Source organism: Tursiops truncatus, chromosome 13, assembly GCF_011762595.2.
Source record: "Tursiops truncatus isolate mTurTru1 chromosome 13, mTurTru1.mat.Y, whole genome shotgun sequence".
Taxonomy (NCBI): Eukaryota; Metazoa; Chordata; class Mammalia; order Artiodactyla; family Delphinidae; genus Tursiops; species Tursiops truncatus.
In genome coordinates, this window is record NC_047046.1 from 86261353 (window position 1) to 86281031 (window position 19679).

The 19679-nt window shown below is 50.5% G+C and overlaps 1 protein-coding gene across 6 annotated transcripts in view; it reads right to left on the reverse strand.

Annotated features, from left to right (window-relative positions):
• The window catches only part of MBP (myelin basic protein), a 112770-nt gene extending 95697 nt beyond the window's left edge, over positions 1-17073 (reverse strand). For 2 of the 6 annotated variants that reach the window (XM_033837852.2, XM_073790834.1), the window contains exon 1: positions 16694-16831. The gene's annotated coding sequence lies outside the window, so the exon portion shown is untranslated. Of the gene's footprint in view, positions 1-1735; positions 2270-15484; positions 15598-16693; positions 16832-16967 lie in introns of those variants that run through there. The other 4 variants (XM_073790836.1, XM_033837855.2, XM_033837853.2 and 1 more) reach the window with 4 other exon arrangements.
• Positions 17074-19679: the final 2606 nt, after the last annotated feature.

A 19679-nucleotide genomic window follows, 5' to 3' on the forward strand; every position in this document is an offset into this window, starting at 1 on the left:
CTGCCAGGTCGGCTGAGGAACCACCAGGCACTTAGGAGCATGGCTTATGTTTGGAGGTGGCCTAACCATACCTTCCAGAAGAATGAACAGTAAGACGGAGACGCTTGGGGATGTGCACCAGCCAGAAAGGGCTACTTTAACCTCTGAGCGGAGGGGAACCTGGAGAGTTTGACTGATCGAGGGAGTGAGACAGGGTGTCCCCGGAATGGAATAACTGAACAAGGTAATGAAACAGGAGATGGTGAACATTCCAAAGGGGCGCCCTCATTTCCTTCCTGGGAGCCACCAAATGCGAGACAGAATGAACCTGCTGCTGAGCTGCTGAAGGGCGCTACCTCCCCCCACCCCAGACCAGCCAGGGAACCCACAACTGGCGGCTGATCGCTTCCTCCGGGCCGCCCTTCCGTGGCGGGTATGGTTTGTCACGGGGTGTGGGCCCTGCCCATCCTCCCCGCAGAGACCAAACTGATGCCACCAGCCCTAAAAGGCAGGCGGGGGTAGCACAGAGCTGGAAGAACAGACAGTGGGACTCTGCTGCTTTGACCTTTAAACAAAACCCAGAGAGCAAATGTGAAAGAGCAAGGAACTCGCATCTAAAAAAGGACCTGAGAGCGAAGCATGAGACTAAATGAAAGACCATCCCTTCAACCTCCTCGCTCTGTTTCTCTCCCTCTTCCTCCCCCACCCGCCTCTATTCTTCTGCCTCTTTCTCCGCCAGGGCCCAAGCGTTTACGGCTGGTTTCTGTAGACAATCATTTTTATTTCTCAGGTCAAAAACGTTCTTGTAACACTCTGTGTTCAGAACATAGTAAACGGCTACCAACATCACCAAAACAACCACCCCCAAAATAAACACACACACACAAACACACACACACACACGCACGTGCACAAGCCAAAAGGAAAGACCATTTTACGGCTGGAACAGGCAGTGGGAAGCAGAAGTCACACCGAGTTTCAGGAACGCGTGTGACAGCTGACCCCGGAGATCCTCAGGCTCTCCCCAGGCTCCCTCCCGCCCTCGGTCTTACAGCACACAGACCACCCACGTCACACGCCACAGTTCACCGCTCGGTTGATACAGCCAACTCGACATTGAACCTGAAGAAAGAGTCTGCTTTCCTGTCCCACCCAATGTACCTCACAGACCTTATCACAGTTCTCTGAAAGCAAACCATCCCTTCCCCACGTGAGGACACAGCGCAGAGATGCTGGCTGCGATCCAGGAACTGGGTTCCCACCAGACACTGAATCTGCCGGCACCTGACCTTGGACTTGCGCCTCCAGAACTGTGAGGAATCAGTGTCTGTCGTTTACCAGCCCCCGGTCGTGGGTTTCTGTTACAGCAGCCGGAGTGGCCTAAGACAGCTCATAATGCGCTGAGAAGGACGGGGTGGAAGTTCACTTCAGAAGTCTATGTCTATCCTAGGAAAAGCTTCTCCAAGACAGTGAGGTGGGATCTGGCCCCCCAACAGTCCTCAGGACCCCAAGCTGCGCTGGTGTCCTGACGGCGTTTACAAACAGACCCAAACACCCAATCTGGACTCACACGGAAAGCGTCAGAAGAAATCAGCCTCTAGACTTTGGGGGCCGGGAATTTCTGCTTTGGGTTATGACATAATATTCGTCAGCTAGTCATCACCATCCTTTGCTTTCCCCAGGCTTATCAGATTTACAGTGCAGAAGAACACTGCCTTAAAGTCCTCAGAAATCATTTCGAAAGAAAATTACAGACCTGCAGATGGATGGAGCTGGCTGGAGTCTGACTGTGGTCCCTTGAGCCTGGTCCTCGGGGCATCAGCTGGCTTTGCAGATAAAGCCATCACCAAAGGGGGCAGCAAATGACGTTCTGGAGGTCCAGTCCGGGCTTCACCTGCTTTGAGGGATGAATGAACACCCCCTGCCTCTTTCCCCTCTGCGTTTCTACACCTGCCTCCCCGGGGTCTCCATCACGTACCCTAGAACATCTGTAATTAGTCACGAAACCCACACCAGCTCTGTGCGGAAAACTCCAGAGAGAGTGGCTGGGAAGGTTAATCTAAGAAAAGGACAGGGGAATAGTGGGATGTGAACCACCCTCAGAGCCCCGCTGGGTTACGGGCATTACGGTAACTAAGGGCAGCTCCGTGGAAAGGGGTCAGGAGCAAACGCTGGACTGAGTCCAGGGCACATTTTCAAACTCTTCTTCAGCACAAGTCATGAAAGCAACTAAGTTAGGTCTCAGAGATTTCGGACTCTGTGATGATCGTACCACATGAGCCCACACGGAAATGACACCTGGGACCTTTTCTACCTTCATGAACGAATGTGTGTTTTTGTTTTTGTTTTTGCGGTACGCGGGCCTCTCACTGCTGTGGCCCCTCCTGCCGCGGAGCACAGGCCTCGGACGCGCAGGCTCAGCGGCCATGGCTCACAGGCCCAGCCGCTCCGCGGCATGTGGGATCCTCCCGGACCGGGGCACAAACCCGCGTCCCCTGCATCGGCAGGCGGACTCTCAACCACTGCGCCACCAGGGAAGCCCCAAATGTGGTTTTTTAAAAAAGGGTGTGAGAGCTTCCCTGGTGGCACAGTGGTTAAGAATCCGCCTGCCGATGCAGGGGACACGGGTTCTAGCCCTGGTCTGGGAAGATCCCACATGTCGTGGAGCAACTAAGCCCGTGTGCCACAACTACTGAGCCCATGTGCCACAACTACTGAGCCTGTGCTCTAGAGCCTGTGAGCCACAACTACTGAGCCTGCGCGCCTAGAGCCCGTGCTCCGCAACAAGAGAAGCCACCGCAATGAGAAGCCCGTGCACCGCAACGAAGAGTAGCCCCCGCTCGCCGCAACTACAGGAAGCCCGCGCGCAGCAACAAAGTCCCAACGCTGCCAAAAATAAATAAAATTTTTTTTAAAAATAGTGTGTGAAAATTTGTCCAGGTTTTAACCTACCTTCACATTAAAATTTACTTTAATTTCTCATCCCACATTTTATTTTGGTGTTACTAATCCTATGTAAAAAATATCTGTGTAAATAGTGTTAGGACTACTATGTAATGTGTCTTTAAACACGGCATTTCACTGCCTTTTCAGAAAGGCTGTCTGCCAGGTCAGCACCTCTATGTCCTCCTTCCTTTCACATAACAATTTCCAAACAACGTCTGAAATGAATCAGGCTAGCTTTTTTTTTTTTTTTTTTTTTTTTTTTTTTTGCTGAGCCACACAGCATGAGGGATCTTAGTTCCCCAACCGGGGAACAAACCCAGGCTCCTTGAAGTGGAAGGGCGTAGTCTTAACCACTGGACCGCCAAGGAAATTCCAGGCTAGCTTTTAATATCTGGTTTAAAGCCTTCTCTCTTCAAAAATAAGTCTTGGGGCTTCCCTGGTGGCGCAGTGGTTGAGAGTCCGCCTGCCGATGCAGGGGACACCGGTTCGTGCCCCGGTCTAGGAAGATCCCACGTGCCGCGGAGCGGCTGGGCCCGTGAGCCATGGCCGCTGAGCCTGCGCGTCCGGAGCCTGTGCTCCGCAACGGGAGAGGCCACAACAGTGAGAGGCCCGCGTACCGCAAAAAAAAAAATAATAAGTCTTGACATACAGAGATAATAACGGAATAAAAGAATCATCGTCTGCCTTTTAAAGGGACAGCACCTTCCCTAGAGCTGTATAAAACGATGCATCGAAGGCAGAGATGCATTAGGCCTGGCTCTGAAATACATTTTATCCTCTTTCTATTTCTAGGAAGACAATGGCAGCTGGGGATTCCACTTCATAAATCCCTGGTCTCAGCTAGTCCAAGGGTATCACGTTTTCAGACATCCGAAAGCACCAGAATGAAAACAACCAAAGCACACCCTGCCCTCCTACCACATCAGGAGAAACCTAGCTCCTAAAATATGAGTCATTTTTGTTTATTTTATTAAGTTCCTGCTTTATCTGGTCTTGTAAGGCAACACAGGGAGCTGAATAAATCATGTCCCACGTTCTCCTGGGTGCTGAAGAACAGACTTGGGCAAATGACTTCGGCAAAATTCAGACTCTCAGGTCCATCAGCTGGATGGTGATGACTAGGGTCAGTGGAAGCAGCCATCTGGGGGTGCAACACACACACCCCCTGAGCACCACGCAGATGACGTGAGGTGAGGAAAACATATTCACCTGTCCCAGAACGGAAGTGCGGAATGGAACATTTAACCACGTATAAACGGAACGTGATCAGAACCAGAGAATAGAGCTACTGCTGTGAAAAGCCATGTGGGGAAGGTGGGCATCCTGGAAACAGGGTGAGGGAACTGCCCTGAAGGAGCCATCCATCCTAATCCTAACCCCAGCCAGGAATTCCGGGAAGAGCCCAGAGAATTCCCAGACAGGCTGCAGGGGAGGCACAGGGCTGCTGGGGGGATTAGAAGCAGCTACTGAGTCCCCTCCCCTCTGCCAGCACAGCCCCCTCATCGGGAAACCTGAGTTTTGTTTATACATCTAGCAGTGTGTTCAGCAAATGTTGGGCCTTGGGAAACCTATCTGTGGATCCCTGAGCTCCCTAATAATACTATACAGCACTTTCAGGGCCCCAGACGCGTCTGTTTTATGTGGGTGCATTGGAAAGGCACGGTGTGGCCTTCTGCCCATCCTAGAGAATGAGAGAATTTTAAAGAATCAATTGTGCGTTTGCTCTATTTGGGAAGCCTGCCACACAGCTCTGTGTTTTTTGCTTTCAAAGCAAGTTTAGCAAAAATGTTAGGTTCCAACTAACCAAGAAACCAGGATGGAGACGATGCATATCTCTAAATATTCCTTGTCAGATACGCTAGCGCTCACAGGCAGGAAAGAAAATGTCATCCTCTAAATGGAGTATCATAAACAAACGATTATACAGTGTGAAGTAAGTCAGAAAGAGAAAAACAAATACCGTATGCTAACACATATATATCTAAATCTAAAAAAAAAAAAAAGTTCTGAAGAACCTAGGGGCAGGACAGGAATAAAGACGCAGACGTAGAGAATGGACTTGAGGATGTGGGGGGGGGAAGGGTAAGCTGGGACGAAATGAGAGAGTGGCATGGACATATATACACTACCAAATGTAAAACAGATAGCTAGTGGGAAGCAGCCGCATAGCACAGGGAGATCAGCTCGGCGCTTTGTGACCACCTAGAGGGGTGGGATAGGGAGGGTGGGAGGGAGGGAGACGCAAGAGGGAGGAGATATGGAGATATACGTGTATACATATAACTGATTCACTTTGTTATACAGCAGAAACTAACACACCATTGTAAAGCAATTATACTCCAATAAAGATGTTAAAAAAAAAAAATCCGCCTGCCAAATGCAGGGGACACGGGTTCGAGCCCTGGTCCGGGAAGATCCCACATGCCGCAGAACAACTAAGCCCCGTGCGCCACAACTACTGAGCCTGCGCTCTAGAGCCCGCGAGCGACAACTACTGAAGCCAGCGCACCTAGAGCCCGTGCTCCACAACAAGAGAAGCCACCGTAATGAGAAGACTGTGCACCACAACGAAGAGTAGCCCCCGCTCGCCGCAACTAGAGAAAGCCCGCGCGCAGCAACAAAGACCCAATGCAGCCAAACATAAAAATTAATTAATTAAAAAAGAAAAATAATAAAAAAAAAGAACATATCATCAGTATAGAACGTTATTTTCCGTGAGTCATTCTTCAAACATAAAGTCAGTTTATCAGTGAAACATAGTTTCTTGATCGTGTTAAAGTGGATGTTTGTGAGCACGGGCAGGTGCATTCAGGTAAATCTGTGTCCCCAAGACACACATCGGGCACTCGGCACGCATTTCTGTCTTTCACTGAGCAGCGGGCCTCACCACTTGGAGCTCACTAGACTGCACACTCGTGGGCCTGGGCCCCGAGGTTGCGGTGTGGTGTCCAGAGCCCCGGGCCTAGGACTCTGCATTTAATGAGTATTCTGGACAACACGCATGCAGGTGGCTGGCAGACCACCGGGGGACCGTTAGGCGCCATCCCAGTCCACAGCCCCGTGGAAGGCTCGGAGCCAGGCACTGGCCACGGCAGACACTTCGCTGGGGCGCTGGGTATCCTGCCGCCCCGCCAATCCCGGCCCTGCAGCCGTCTGCACTGATTCGGGCAGGTATCCAATCAGACTCCGGATGGAGGTGAGCGCCACCTAGCTTTCCCTCCTCGCTGGTTAGTCTGGTGGCTGGTGTAGGCGGGGCCGAGGAACGTTCTTGCACCTGGCTTTTTGCTCCTGGGGCTGCGGCGACAGAGGCTGCTAACTGCAGGGGCGGGTCGGATGTTGCCTGCGGGGAGATCCTCTGTCGCCTGACACCCCAAAAGGCGGGGGGGCCGACACTTGTGGGCGCTGCTATCAGTGGTGAACAGGGCCAGCACAAGCGCTCTCTTTACTCGAAACATCGAGGATGGGGTCACCAGGCTCCCCACCCTCTGACAAAAATCAAACCCTCACCTGCTTCCACCCTCCTGCCCCCAGGTCCCATGAAACAAAGGGAAATCTGACTGCAGGAGTCACTCTCTGAAATAAACATTTCCGAAAACCAAATGACTGTGAGGCATGTCACCCCAGTGGCTCTGCCTGCCTCTCCAGCCATGACTCACAGGAAGCCGCAGTCCAGCCGGGGAGCCGCTGGTCACAGGGCCGGGCAGACCCCGGGGGCCCCCGCGCTGAGCTGTAGCCCTCACCAGCGGGGACCCTGGGCTGCCACGGAACCCTCAGCACTCAGATGTCGCCTGCAGGGCGCAGGGCATGGCCTGGCACACCTGCGGGTCACTCAGAGCCGCCGTCAGCGTGGTCAGCACTGAATGCTGGCCACCGATCAGAGCAAAACCTGATGGAAAATGCAACCAAGTCAACTCACTTTCAGAAGAAGCGTCAACACCGGTCTCTGTTTTCTAGATGGTTTTAACAGTGGGGAGGCATAAACGAGATCCAAGCCTAAGTACTATGTAGTCAGAATCAGCATGATGTTAAAAACCCGTGTGTTCAGTAAAACATACTGTATGGCTCCTGCAACTCTTTTTGCATTTCAAAATTTACAACACATACCAAGGAAAACAACTGCCGAAGGGCTCTGAGCAGAAACTCATTTCCTGTAAAAAGCTGCGGTTTGGGGCCTCAGAGAAGCTCCCTCACACTCTGGAGGGCGTCACCCCCCTCGTCACCAGCTATCAGCCACTGACCCCTCTTCAAAACCAGCATCAGTTTTGATGTGTGGCATCACAACACCACTAAAAGAAATGCCGTTCTTGCATCTTTTCATACCAATTCTTTCCTTTAAAAAGGAGCTCATTTTAAAACAAAAGCCCCCGGGCTTCCCTGGTGGCGCAGTGGTTAAGAATCCTCCTGCCAATGCAGGGCACACGGGTTCCAGCCCTGGTCCGGGAAGATCCCACATGCCGCGGAGCAAGTAAGCCTGTGCGTCACAACTACTGAGCCTGCGCTCTAGAGCCCGCGAGCCACAACTACTGAGCCCATGTGCCACAACTACTGAAGCCCACGCGCCTAGAGCCCGTGCTCCGCAACGAGAGAAGCCACCGCAACGAGAAGCCCACGCATCGCAACAAAGAGTAGCCCCCTCCCGCCGCAACTAGAGAAAGCCCGCGCTCAGCAACGAGGACCCAGTGCAGCCAAAAATAAAAAAAAAAATAATAATAATAAAAAGCCCCTGGTTTCTGATTGGCCCCCAGCACTCGTGACCAGCTTGGGGACAAGGCCTGGGGCTGGCCGGGGCCCAACGCCCCTCCCACCCGTGGGACACTGACTTGAGACAGTGCAGCCTGACACAGGTGTAGGGACGACTGGATTTGGAAATGTGCTCTGAGAGCTCAGGAGCACAGGGTGAGCGTCGCTGGCCGTCACACATGTCGCTGGACAGAGCAGAGGACGCCCTGGGCTTCACACGACCCCCCAGATCTGCTGAGTGCCGAGAACTCACGTTTCCTCGCCTGTAACAGGGTGAGGATGTCGTTCGATTCAGAGGGTTGCTGGGGAACAGACCTTACCTGGCTCCCCAGCCGGCGGGGGCAGGAGGGCCTCCACCTTCTGGGCAGACCGTCTTACCCCAGGATGCTGACAGGGCCTGTCCAGACATCATCACTGCATTTATTCTGTGTCCCTTTAGAAAATGAGTCTGTCTGGAAACAGACTCACAGACAGAAAACAAACTTACGGTTACCAAAGGGGAAAGAGGGTGTGGAGATAAATTAGGAGTTTAGGATGAGCAGATACACATGACTATATTTAAAATAGGTAAACAGCAAGGCCCTACTGTGTAGCACAGGGAACTCTACTCAATATTTTTTAATAACCTATAAGGGAAAAGAATCTGAAAAAGAATATGTCTATATATGTATAACTGAATCACTTTGCTGTACACCAGAAACTCACACAACACTGTAAATCAACTCTACTTCAATTTAAAAAAAAGAAAGAAACTGAAAACCATATCAAGAGAAAGAAAGACAATAAGTCTGTCTGAGTGGTGGGAGATCAGTTAGGCTCCTTGGTGGGTTTTAGCTACGTCATCATATACATATATATATGCACGTTTGAAACAACAGATATCACACGGAAATAAACTCCTGGGTTGAGAAGTTCAGAGGATTAAACCTCAGGCATAATTGCATTCAGCGAAGGAGGGGTAGTTCTCGCTGTACAAGATGCTGCCCTGATGTGCAAGGCTGCCAACCCCACACCAGCCGTCACGTGTGGACTCCAGCCGTGAGCACGTGGGGTGTGTGTGTGTGAGTGTGTCGGGGTGACCACCTTCCAGGCCCTCAGCTGCCTCTGGGACCTGTCTTTCCACGCTCTGTATATTAGTCTCTAATATAGAACGAAGCATGAAATTTGGTTAATCACTTACTGTGAATAAAACCTCATTTTCCTTCTCTTACCTTGGAAAAAGGGTGAGCTGAATGTTAACCCCCTCACTCTTAAAGAAAGTGAAATAATTCTACAGGAAACCAATTACAGACCTTTCCTCGGCCACCGCAGCGTCCTTGCACTTGCCTGTGGCCAGTGGCCCCTGCAGACCAGTCGCTGGCCCGCAGACACTGGTGCCGACGCCGCGAGTCTGGAGGGGGTGAGTGGAAGGGAGCAGAGGCCCCCTGGGCCAGGGAGGCTGTCCGGTGCCCACGGGAGGGGGACCTGTGGACTTGCGGACGCATCCAGGGCCAGGGAGGAGCGAGAAGGAGGGCCCTGGTTTGCTGACCTCTATTTAAAACACGCTGGACGGTACTTAGAGGCCAAACTTATGCACATGAGGGACTCAGGAAAAATTCAGGCAGCAAAGAAGGAAAACCAGCTGGGTCCTAATGCGCTAGTTCCCCCTCACGTCCTTCACGTTTACGCAGATGTAAATGGTTCTTAAAAGAAAGACAGCTGATCGCAAGTTGAATTCACAGGCTGAAAGCAGGGCCAGGCGTGGCGCCCACCTTCCCCCTCCCCCCGCCCCCCGAAATCTCAGCCCGTGGCTGGTTCACAGGGCACAGCCCTTCTTCTAAGAACACCCTACTTAACTCCGCTTCTAGTTTTCCCTGTTTGTACCCCGTTTACAAATGATGATGGGGACAAGGGAAGTTCCCCAACTCTCTTTTTCTCTGCTCTTGCTTTTACCTAATTTTAGTAACTTCACCCCAACCTACGTCCAGGTTCTTCTTTGAGGCTCTTAATCTCCCCAGCTTTTCCACCATTTCATCTTCTTTAGTGTCATACCCCCAAACTTGACATTGGCTTCTTTATTGTTAACATAAGTGATTCATTATTACAAACAAAAGGTACAGACAAAAAATACACAGCTGGCTTACCTTTTCCCTCAAAAAAAGTGACACATTCCTTTCTTTGTCTAAAATCTCAAAATGTTTCAGAAATAAAACTCCCTTCCCTTCATACAAACCCATCCTTCCTCAGACACAGGTAAGCAGCTTCCTGAGGTTGATGGACAGCCCACTTTGCGTGATTTCTGTATTTATTTCATCTCTGTGTGATCACGACAGGTAGTGTGTTCTTTTGTGTATTTAAAATTTTTCAGTAAATAGGATGATACTGTATTTATTCATCTGTAACTTGCCTGCTTTCCATTCAATCTGTTGCTTTGATTTTGACCTGTATTGAGACCTGACCCCACACCGCACAGAGCCTGGCAGAGCTCCACCTTGAACCTCAGCTCTCTTTCTGGGAGCCGTCAACCAGCCAACCCTTTCCACATTTTGTTCACTTTTTGACCTGACCTTGGACACACAAAATCTCGATTCAATAAACATTTAAACCATTTGAAAAAAAATACGTGGGCACAGCTAAAATAGTGCTGAGAGGGAAATTTATAGGATTAAAATGGTGACATTGAAAAGAGGAAAGGTACTGAAATCAATAATCTAAGTTCTGGGCTTCCCTGGTGGCTCAGTGGTTGAGAGTCTGCCTGCCGATGCAGGGGACGTGGGTTCGTGCCCCGGTCCAGGAAGATCCCACATCCTGCGGAGCCTGTGCGTCCAGAGCCTGTGCTCCGCAACGGGAGAGGCCACAACAGTGAGACGCCCGCGTACCGCAAAAAATAATAATAATAATCTAAGTTCTAACTGATGAAACTAAAAAACCAAACCAAACCAAAAAACCTAAATATATCCAAAGAAAGTAGAAGGAAGGAAAGAGTAAAGAGAAGAACAGAAACCAATGAAACCAAAAACAGGAAAATAGAGAAAAATCAATTAAACAAAGAGCTAGTTCTCTGAAAAAAAAATCAGTAAAATGGATCATGCGCTAGCAAGATTCTCCCATAAAAGGAGAGAAGACAGAAATCATCACTATCAGGAATAAAACTAGGGATGTCGCTACAGATCCTGTGGCGTTAAAAGGATAATAAAGGATTCTGTTAACAACAGTGCCCTCATAAATTCTACAGGTGACAAGAAATGAACCAATTCTTCGAAATCCACAAACTACCAAGAGTCAACCAAGATGAAATATATAACTTGAATAATCTTACAACTATTCATGAAACTGTATGTGTAATTAGAAAATGCCCCTCCAAAGAAATCTCCAGCCCCAGATGGTTTCACTGGAAATTTCTACCCACCATTTAAAGAAGAATTAATGCCATTTTTACATAAACCCTTTCAGAAATTAGAACAGGAGGGAACACCTCCCAGCTTATTTTTATGGGGCTCATATTACGCTGATATCAAAACCAGCAAAGACTGTACAAAGCATGAAAACCACAGACCAATCTCTCTCATGAACTTAGAAGCAAAAATCCTCAACAAAATACTAGCAAAGTGAATCCAGCAACATATAAAAAAATTATACACGTGACCAAGTGGAATTCATTTCAGACGTGCAAGGGTGGTTCAACACCGACGTGAACATTGATCAGTATACTCCATCATGCTGACAGGTTAAAGAGGAAAAATCACAGGGGCCTGTCAGCTGACTGAAAGGATATGTGACAAAATCCGAGACCCATGCATGACAAAGCCTCTCAGCAAGTTAGGAATAGAGGGGAACCACCTCAATGTAATGAGGAACTTCTACAAAAGCCCTAAATAAATAAAGCTACGTCATACTTGGTGGTGAAAAAGTGAATGCTTTACCCCTCTGATCAGGAACAAGGCAAGGATGTCCACTCCTGCAACTCTTCTTCAACAGAGCACTGGAAGTTCCAGTGCAACACGACAAGAAAAAGAAGCTAGAAAGGATAGAGGTTGGAAAGGAAGAAATAACACTTTCCCATCTACAGGTAACAGGACGGTCTGCATGGATATCACAAGGAATCTACCCCCGAAATCTAGACACTTAGTGAGGGAGTTGGGCAAGGTCGCAGGACACAAGGTCAGCACACAAAAATCATCCACATTTGTGTAAACTAAAAACACACATGTAGAAACGGAAGTTAAAAACACGACAGTGTTTAGAAATAACTCAAAAAAGAGAAACGTTTAGGTGTACTCTTAGAAAACCCCCACAGATTCAGAATCTATACGCTGAAAATTACAAAATACTGATGAAACAAAAGCACATCTAAATAAACAGAGACAACCTGCGATCACAGCGTGGAAGACTCCACACGGTAAAACTGTTAATTCTCCCCAAGTCCACCTATAGATTTGATGAAATTCCTATAACAACTCCACCAAGGGTTTTGTGGACACAAACAAGCTTATTCTAAAACGTATGGAACGGTGCAGGAGCCAGCACAGCTAACAGGGTTTTGATAAAGAAAGAAGGGGAAGGACTCACGCTACCTGATGGTAAGGTTCACCCTCCAGCCACAGAAATCAGCACAGTGTGGTCCTGGTGCCGCAACAGACACCTCGATCAAGGGAACAGATCAGGGAAACCAGAAATAGACCCACACAAATATGGGGACACGATATTTGACAAAGATGCAAAAGCAATTCTATGGGGGAAGGATCATCTTTTCAACAAATAAAGTCCTGGAGCAATTCGACATTCCTAGATAGGCACAAAAACCAAACCAAACCAAAACCCTCCACCTAGACCTCACTCCTTACACAAAATTAACTGGAAATGGACAACAGGCTTCAGTGTAAAATGCAGAACCATAAAACATGTAGGGGGAAAAAAAAGGAGAAAATCTTCCAGACTCAGGCTAGGTGGCGGGTTCTTGCATTTCACACCCAAATCACAATCCATAAAAGGAAAACATTAATAAACTGGATCTCATCGAAATGAAAAACTTTCTTCCTGCAGAAGACTCTGGAGAGGTAGAAGTCAAGCTAAACTGACAGAGTAACTGCAAACCACAACCACGAGCCGTATTCAGAACATACAAGGAACTAACGAGACGGAACAACCCAATCAGAAAAAGGGCAAAGACGAGAACAGGCTGCTCGTTGAGAGGATGTGCAGAGGGCAGACGCACACACGGAAAGACGGGCATCATTATCCGTGAGAGAAACGCAGACTAAAATCACGGTGAAGTATCGCCGCACACCTGTTAGAGGCTCAAATAAAAAACGGTGATGGTGCCAAAGGCCGTTGTGGAGATCCTGGATCACTCACACCTGGCTGGTGGGATGTAAGACGGTGCAGCCATTCTGGAAGAGGGGAGGGCAGTTTCTTGTGAAATGGAATACGTGTTTGCTACTTGACTCAGCAATGGCACTCTTGCTTGGGCATTTATCCCGGAGAAATGAAAACTGTGTTCACACAAAAACCTGTACGTGGACGGTCACAGCAGCTTTACTCAAATAGCCCCAAACTGGAAACCCTCAAAGGGCAAATGCTTAAAACCAAAACACTACGGGAACGGGGTGGGCATCCATTCCACGGAATACTACTCATCAATAAAACAAGCTGTCAGTATACTCAACGACTTGGAGAGATCTCAAGAGAATTGCAGTCAGTGAAAAAAGCCAATCACAAAAGGTTGCATGACTCTACTTAAATAGCATTCTTGAAATGATGAAATTATAGAAAATGGGGAACGGATTAGTGGTTGCCAAGGGCATAGGGAGGGAGAAGGGGGAAGTTGGCTGTGGCCATAAAGGACAGCCCTAGGGAATTTGTGATGGAGCTGCCCCTACCTGAGGTGGGTGGTCACACGATTGTACATGTGTGATAAAATTACATAGAACTACACACAGACACACACGTAAACTAGCGAAATCTGACATCTCAACACAGCTGATGGATTGTACCAATGTTAATCTCCTGGATGTGATGTTGTCTATAGTTTTGCAAGATGTTATGAGGCATATATGGATCTCTCTCTATTATTTCTCACAATTGCATGTGAATCTACAATTATCTCAAAGAGTTTTAAAAAATTGCTTCCGTGAGCAACCTTTGTATGTGCCCTATGCACTCATACCAGGTTCTCCCTACAGGGTGAACTTTGGAGTGAAATCACGAGGTCATAGGGAATGTCCGCCATCAGCTTTCCTGGATTCTTCTCTAAAGTGTCTGTTTTAATTTACACTCCTACTCACAATAATGTGAGTTCTCACTTCTCTACATCTTCCTCGGTACTTGGTATAGTCAGAATTTAAAATTTTTACCAGTATGATGGATACAAAAAATTATCCCATTTGATGTGATTTTTGACTCCCTGGGAACTAGTGGGTTAAACATCCTTTCATATTTTACTAGCCCATCTGGGTTTTCTCTTCTAGGCCAGGCTGTTCAGGCACATCTTTTTCTATTGGGCAGTTTGTTTTATATTGCTGAATTTTAGAATGTTTGATACATTCCAGATACCTCACCTAAGTCTGTTTATCCTCATTCTCTAGGCATCCATCTTTTTTTTTTTTTTAATAATAGAGTCTCACACTTACTCAGAGGTGTTCACAGAGTCCAGATCCATATTTATGAATTTTTAGCAATTACTGACTCTGAGACGTTGCTAAAAGCTTCAGAATATGCACTGTTCCCTATTGCTGGTTGCAGCGTGAGCTCTGGATGTGGCCTCAGCTCACGCCTGAGAGCTGCAGCCTCCTGTCTGGTCGGCCTCTCCAGCCCCAATTCCTTGCGATAAGTCACTCATGTGCATCTCCCATTGATTCCGTGTCTCTGGCTAAAGCCTGACAGCTACATGTTTAGGTGGAGTTTGAATTCTGCTCATCTCTGCTGAATGGGACCACCAGGGTCTCCCTGTGTATAATTACTGTTGCTTTAAACTCACCTCCTGGGGCCCCAAACTCAGGCTGATTTAAGCTTCCTTCAGTGGCTCTCACGGACCAGTAGAAGTGTCTTCCTGCTTAATGACTACTTACTAAAAAGCGTACTGAGGAATTAGAGAACGGTCTTTCCTTCTTTACTGTCAACTTTACTGAGGAAGTTAAGGAAAAGATGACTAACAGAGACCTGACAGCAGCCTTCGAGGCTAATCACCCTGAAGAGGAAGCATATTTTGTTGGGCGTGGCCGCTCATCAGCGGTGGAATTTTAACAGACAGAGAAGTACAAGGTAGCCCTGTGGGCTTTTTAAGGCGTCCTACTTGCCCCGCAGGGCAGCAACAAAGGGCTGGTGGCAGGTTCCCAGAACTGAGTTCTGGGCACCCTGGGTGTCTCCATGCCTTGGTTTCCTAGTCAGTAAAAATGAGGGTACTGATAGGGTAGTTATATCAAATGAGGGGATCCCAGGGCACCCCGCCTATCAGTGAGGTGATGCATTGCTCTAAGAAGACAGCCTGGCAACTTGTAAGTGGTCAAAAATGCTACCTGGACACGTGGGTGGAAAAGGCACAGAGACGGAGGCTGATACTGTGTCAAATTTTTAAAGAATCTAAAGAGAAACTAAAAGTCAAACAACAAAAGGTTTCTAAAGTGGATTTGAACCAAACAGCTTTTGTTTAACCCGCAGTTAATAAAGGGAGTTATTTCAGAACAGGTAAACCGTTGGGAGTGACTGTTAGCCAACGCCTTACAATAATTTTGAACTGGATTCCCTCCCTTCAGGTTTTGGTTTATCCCACTTAAAAAAAAATACGACGACTGATGAGCACTTCTCCTGGGTTGGGAGAAACAGCTGTGAGGCTGCGACCCACCTGCTGGTTCTTTGGGCCCATCCCTCCCTGAAGAGCTGCTCTGTCCCAGGCTCCCGCTGGCTCTGCACCTGGGTCACCTCGTCCGAGGAGGCCCCCAGCACTCAGAGGTGGTCCTGCCAGGGAGAAGGGGGGTCAGGACTGAGCCCGATTCAGGGGGGTCCCAGACTTGTGGGTCACTCTGTAAACTATCTCCCTGAGCTGGGGGGCTAAAGTCTTCTCCAAAACCCACAGGTCTTAAATAGGACGCACCTTAAAGTTCCAGAACAGCCAGGGGCCCCCCTGCACCGTGTTTACACCTCTCCCAGCACATCCCGGCTGTGGCCCGTGCCTTCCACAGCTGCAGAGGCAAACTGAACAGGCGTTGTCGATTCTCACGTTGTAGCATTTGGAAAACAGAGAACCAGGAACCAGAAAGCGCTTATTTCCTGCCAGACTCCTACTGAGATCACCAAAGAAACGCAAACGTGGTTCCCAGCCCCACTCTGCCTTCTGAAAGGAGGTGAAAGGAGACGCTAAAAGAAACGAGGCAGTGCCACCAGCAGCCCAAAGGACCCAGAGCCACTGAATGTCAGGGAATCGTGCAGATCACAGGGCACCCTAAGGGCCACCCAACCCGGCGCCGGGCCCAGGGGGCTTCGCGCCCCGGGGCGCCAGGCGCACAGGTGGGCGCAGGTGGGCGCAGGCGGCGCGGCCCGAGCCAGGACGGGCCCCCGGAAGGCGGAAGCCCGGAGAGTCGCCTGTCGCCGCCCTCGGCGCTCAAAAGGAAACTGGTTTTCGGCTCGTGGGGCGGGAGGGGAGAGGGAGGGACGGCAGGAATCGTCCGCTCGGCTCCAGGTGTGTCATTAAGAAGCACTTTAGGCTGGTGGGGACCCCTGCCTGCCCGAAAGCTCGCCAACAGCGCGCGTTCCCAGCCCGCCCGGGGCGGCCTCCTTGACCTCTGTCACCTCTCACCCGAAACTCTACCCTCACCCCCTCCCACGCTCTGCCCGCGACCCCGGCCGCCGGGCCCGGCCGAGCCCACACCTGGACACCCGTTGGGGACAGCCCCGCCGCTCTGGCTCGGCGTCTACACCCGCGCCCACCTCTCGCAGGGCGGCCGCCCGGCTGCCACCTGCCACCACCTGCGCCGCCGCCCGGGGGAGCCCCGCGGCCGGGTCCCCGCTCCGAGGGCGCCTAGGGGCCCTGCCGCCCCCGGCGAGGGTCACCCACCGTGCTGCGCTCGCCGCTCCCAGGCCGAGGGCGCCGCGGGGTCCAGGCCGCCTCCTCGCCGCGCGGGCCCCAAGCGCGCGGGGTCCCGGGGCGCCGGCGCCGCCTTCCGGGTCGGGCACGCGGGCCGCCGGGGCCGCAGGCTCGTCCTCGCTGGCGCGCGGCGGCGACTGACGGCGGCGGCTCCGAGCGCCGGGCGCGCCCGCCGCCCCTCCCCCGCCCCCCGGGCTTCCTACGAGCCAGGTAAACACGGCCGGGCCGGGTTGAGCCGCCCCACCTGTTGACCGCCGGCCGGGACCACCTCCGGGCGGCTCTGCCACGCGGGCTCGCTGCACTCACGGGCCCCGCGCGGGGGCAGCCCCTGGAGGCGGGCGCGGACTCCGGCCGGGGCTGAACTGCGGCTTTTCGAGCCTCTGCTCGCGGCTGAGCCTCCGAGTCACCCCGCCCGAGCGCGCAGGGAGGGAGCCCTGAGAGCAGCTGCTCCACAGCCCGCTCCACGGCCGCCAGCGCCGGCTCCAGGGGCCCCAGAAACGCCTGGCCCCTGGAGAGCACCCGGGGAGCTCTCGTGCATCCCAGCACCCGGACAGGTGCTCCGCTGGAGAACACAGGCTTCCCGAAGGAGGCCAGCGAAGAGCGCTCGCAAAGCAGACCAGAAGACGCGCGTTTGGAAGGGCGGCCCTGGGGCCTGCGGCCTGAAGCATCTACTGGCTAGTGGTCAGTGTCATCCTCTTGGTCCAGAGGAAGCCTCTTGTTTGGACCTTAGTCACCTGCACACAGTCCGGTGGTCCTTTCCCCTGCATTCTCACCGTCCTCCTGATGGTGGAAAAGTAGGATGTTGAGGGGAGACACAGACCAGACCGAGACCCTGGCGTCCCCCGTGGCTTAGATTCCAAGTCAGGGACTTGAATCTGACGCTTTCTCGGAGCCCTCAGGGACCCAGCCTGGTTATTAGGGGGAGGGGAAGTCTGGTGCTTGGTGAGACCCAGCCCTGGTCCCCCCGGGCCGGCCAGAAGGGCCCCAGCTCCCAGTGTGGTGTCAGGGCTGTCTTCCCCAAGCATCCGCCCTCACAGGCCGGGCGTCTAGCAACCACGTTCCAATGCTGGTGATTCTAAGAGAAATGTGTCCACCGTCCCAGAAATATTTGATCCTTTCCTCAGAAAAGGTTGGCCTGGGGGTTTCAGGAATTAGAGAGGGGAGGTCAGCAGGGCTGCGGAGCAGGGATGCTGGCTGTGCCGAAGACAAAGTTTGCCTGTTCCCAGTTCTCCGTCCAAGCCTTCAGCCCACTTGCAGCAGAGGGTGGACGGGCGGGGCTCAGGGGGCCAGAGGAGCCCAAGGGTGTGCGGGGCAGTGACTCTGACCCGGGCCGCTTCCGGGTCCCTGACTCAAGTCACTCTTCCCCCCCAACCCCGATATTTCTTAAAGCTCAAGCCATCGTGCGTTCCATTTGGACGCCGGTTTTAGGATCACAAAGCACTTCTTCTCCCCGCAGATGTCTCCTTGCTTCTTCCTAGGGTCACTGGGATTTGGGAAGAAGGGCTCCTGCCCTGCAGACATCAGTGAAGACTGGATATTGGGGAGTCCAGGCCACAGGGAAGCAGCAGGGTTTGTCCCGCCTCATGCTGTGTAGAAACCTCGCATATGCCAACAGCCGTCTCTGCAAATGTCAGGCTTGCCAAGCTCCAGTTAAATGCTTTTTAAAGTATTTATAAGATCCCACCATGCCTATATTTGGGGGATATAATGCCCCCAAATGCATGGGAACTTCAAGGAAAATGTATGTGAGGGAACGAGGAACACGATTTAATAAAGTGACAGATGGACTTCCCTGGTGGCACAGTGGTTAAGAATCTGCCTGCCAATGAGGGGACACGGGTTCAAGCCCTGGGCCGGGAAGATCCCACCTGCCGCGGAGCAACTAAGCCCGTGAGCCACAACTACTGAGCCTGCACGCAGCAACAAAGACCCACCCAGCCAAAAATAAATAAATTAATAAATAATTTATATAAAAAATTAAAAAAATAAAGTGACTGGTGGGCATTTGGAAGATCCCTCATGCCAGGGAAAGGACCCAGGGAGTAGGAAAGCAAGCGCTTCCCTGTGAGGGGTGTCACGCTTCACATGAAGGTGGCCTTGCATCTTTGAGCGCAATGACAGAGATTGATTTTATTCAAAATGGGTCTTTTGACAGGTAAAAGATAAATGATCCAAACTTCATTGTCTCTGATATTTCTAAGAAAATCATATGGCCGTTCCCTCCACCTCTTACTGCTTTTCACATAACGAGGGCAGCAGCCTTCAGCATTTCGTGTCATAGCAGGGAGCACAAAGTTTCCTGCATGATACACCTTCAGTTCGTTTTTGTTCAGTCCTATTAAACTGCATATTACCCAAACTGAAGGAAGAGAGGAAGCTAAATAATTTCCAAGAGACCACACTACATGCATTTTGAGTTTCTAAAGCATTTTCTTCATCGACAGATTTACCTTTGTAATTATATTTTTGCTTACAAAAGCCCTGAAATCACTTTCATCTGTGGTTTGTAATTAACAGTTTGCTGGTGATATCCACAAACTGTGAATCCACTTAATTTCCAGTTAATCCACTTAAATTCCAGTTAATAACTGGCCAGGTTCTGCTGTGGTCATGATTGCAAGAAATTAGGTGCATGAACTCCACAAAGTGCAACATAAAAAATTATGTAAACAAGGAAAGCGTTTGAGGGAGGCTTCCAGACCACAACCAGACACACACATTCACACACACAGCCACACACACACAACCACATACACACACACAAGCCACTTCTCACTTCACTTCTTTTTATCCAGGAAAGAAAAGGAAGGAAAGGAGATCTGTACACGTTTGATTGGGTGGGAAAAAACAAAAAAACTTCCACACATTTTCTACCATCAATTTTTTGACACTGCTGTTATACAAACTGTTTTACAAAGGGTACACACACACACATATAGTATTTTTCTTTAACCAT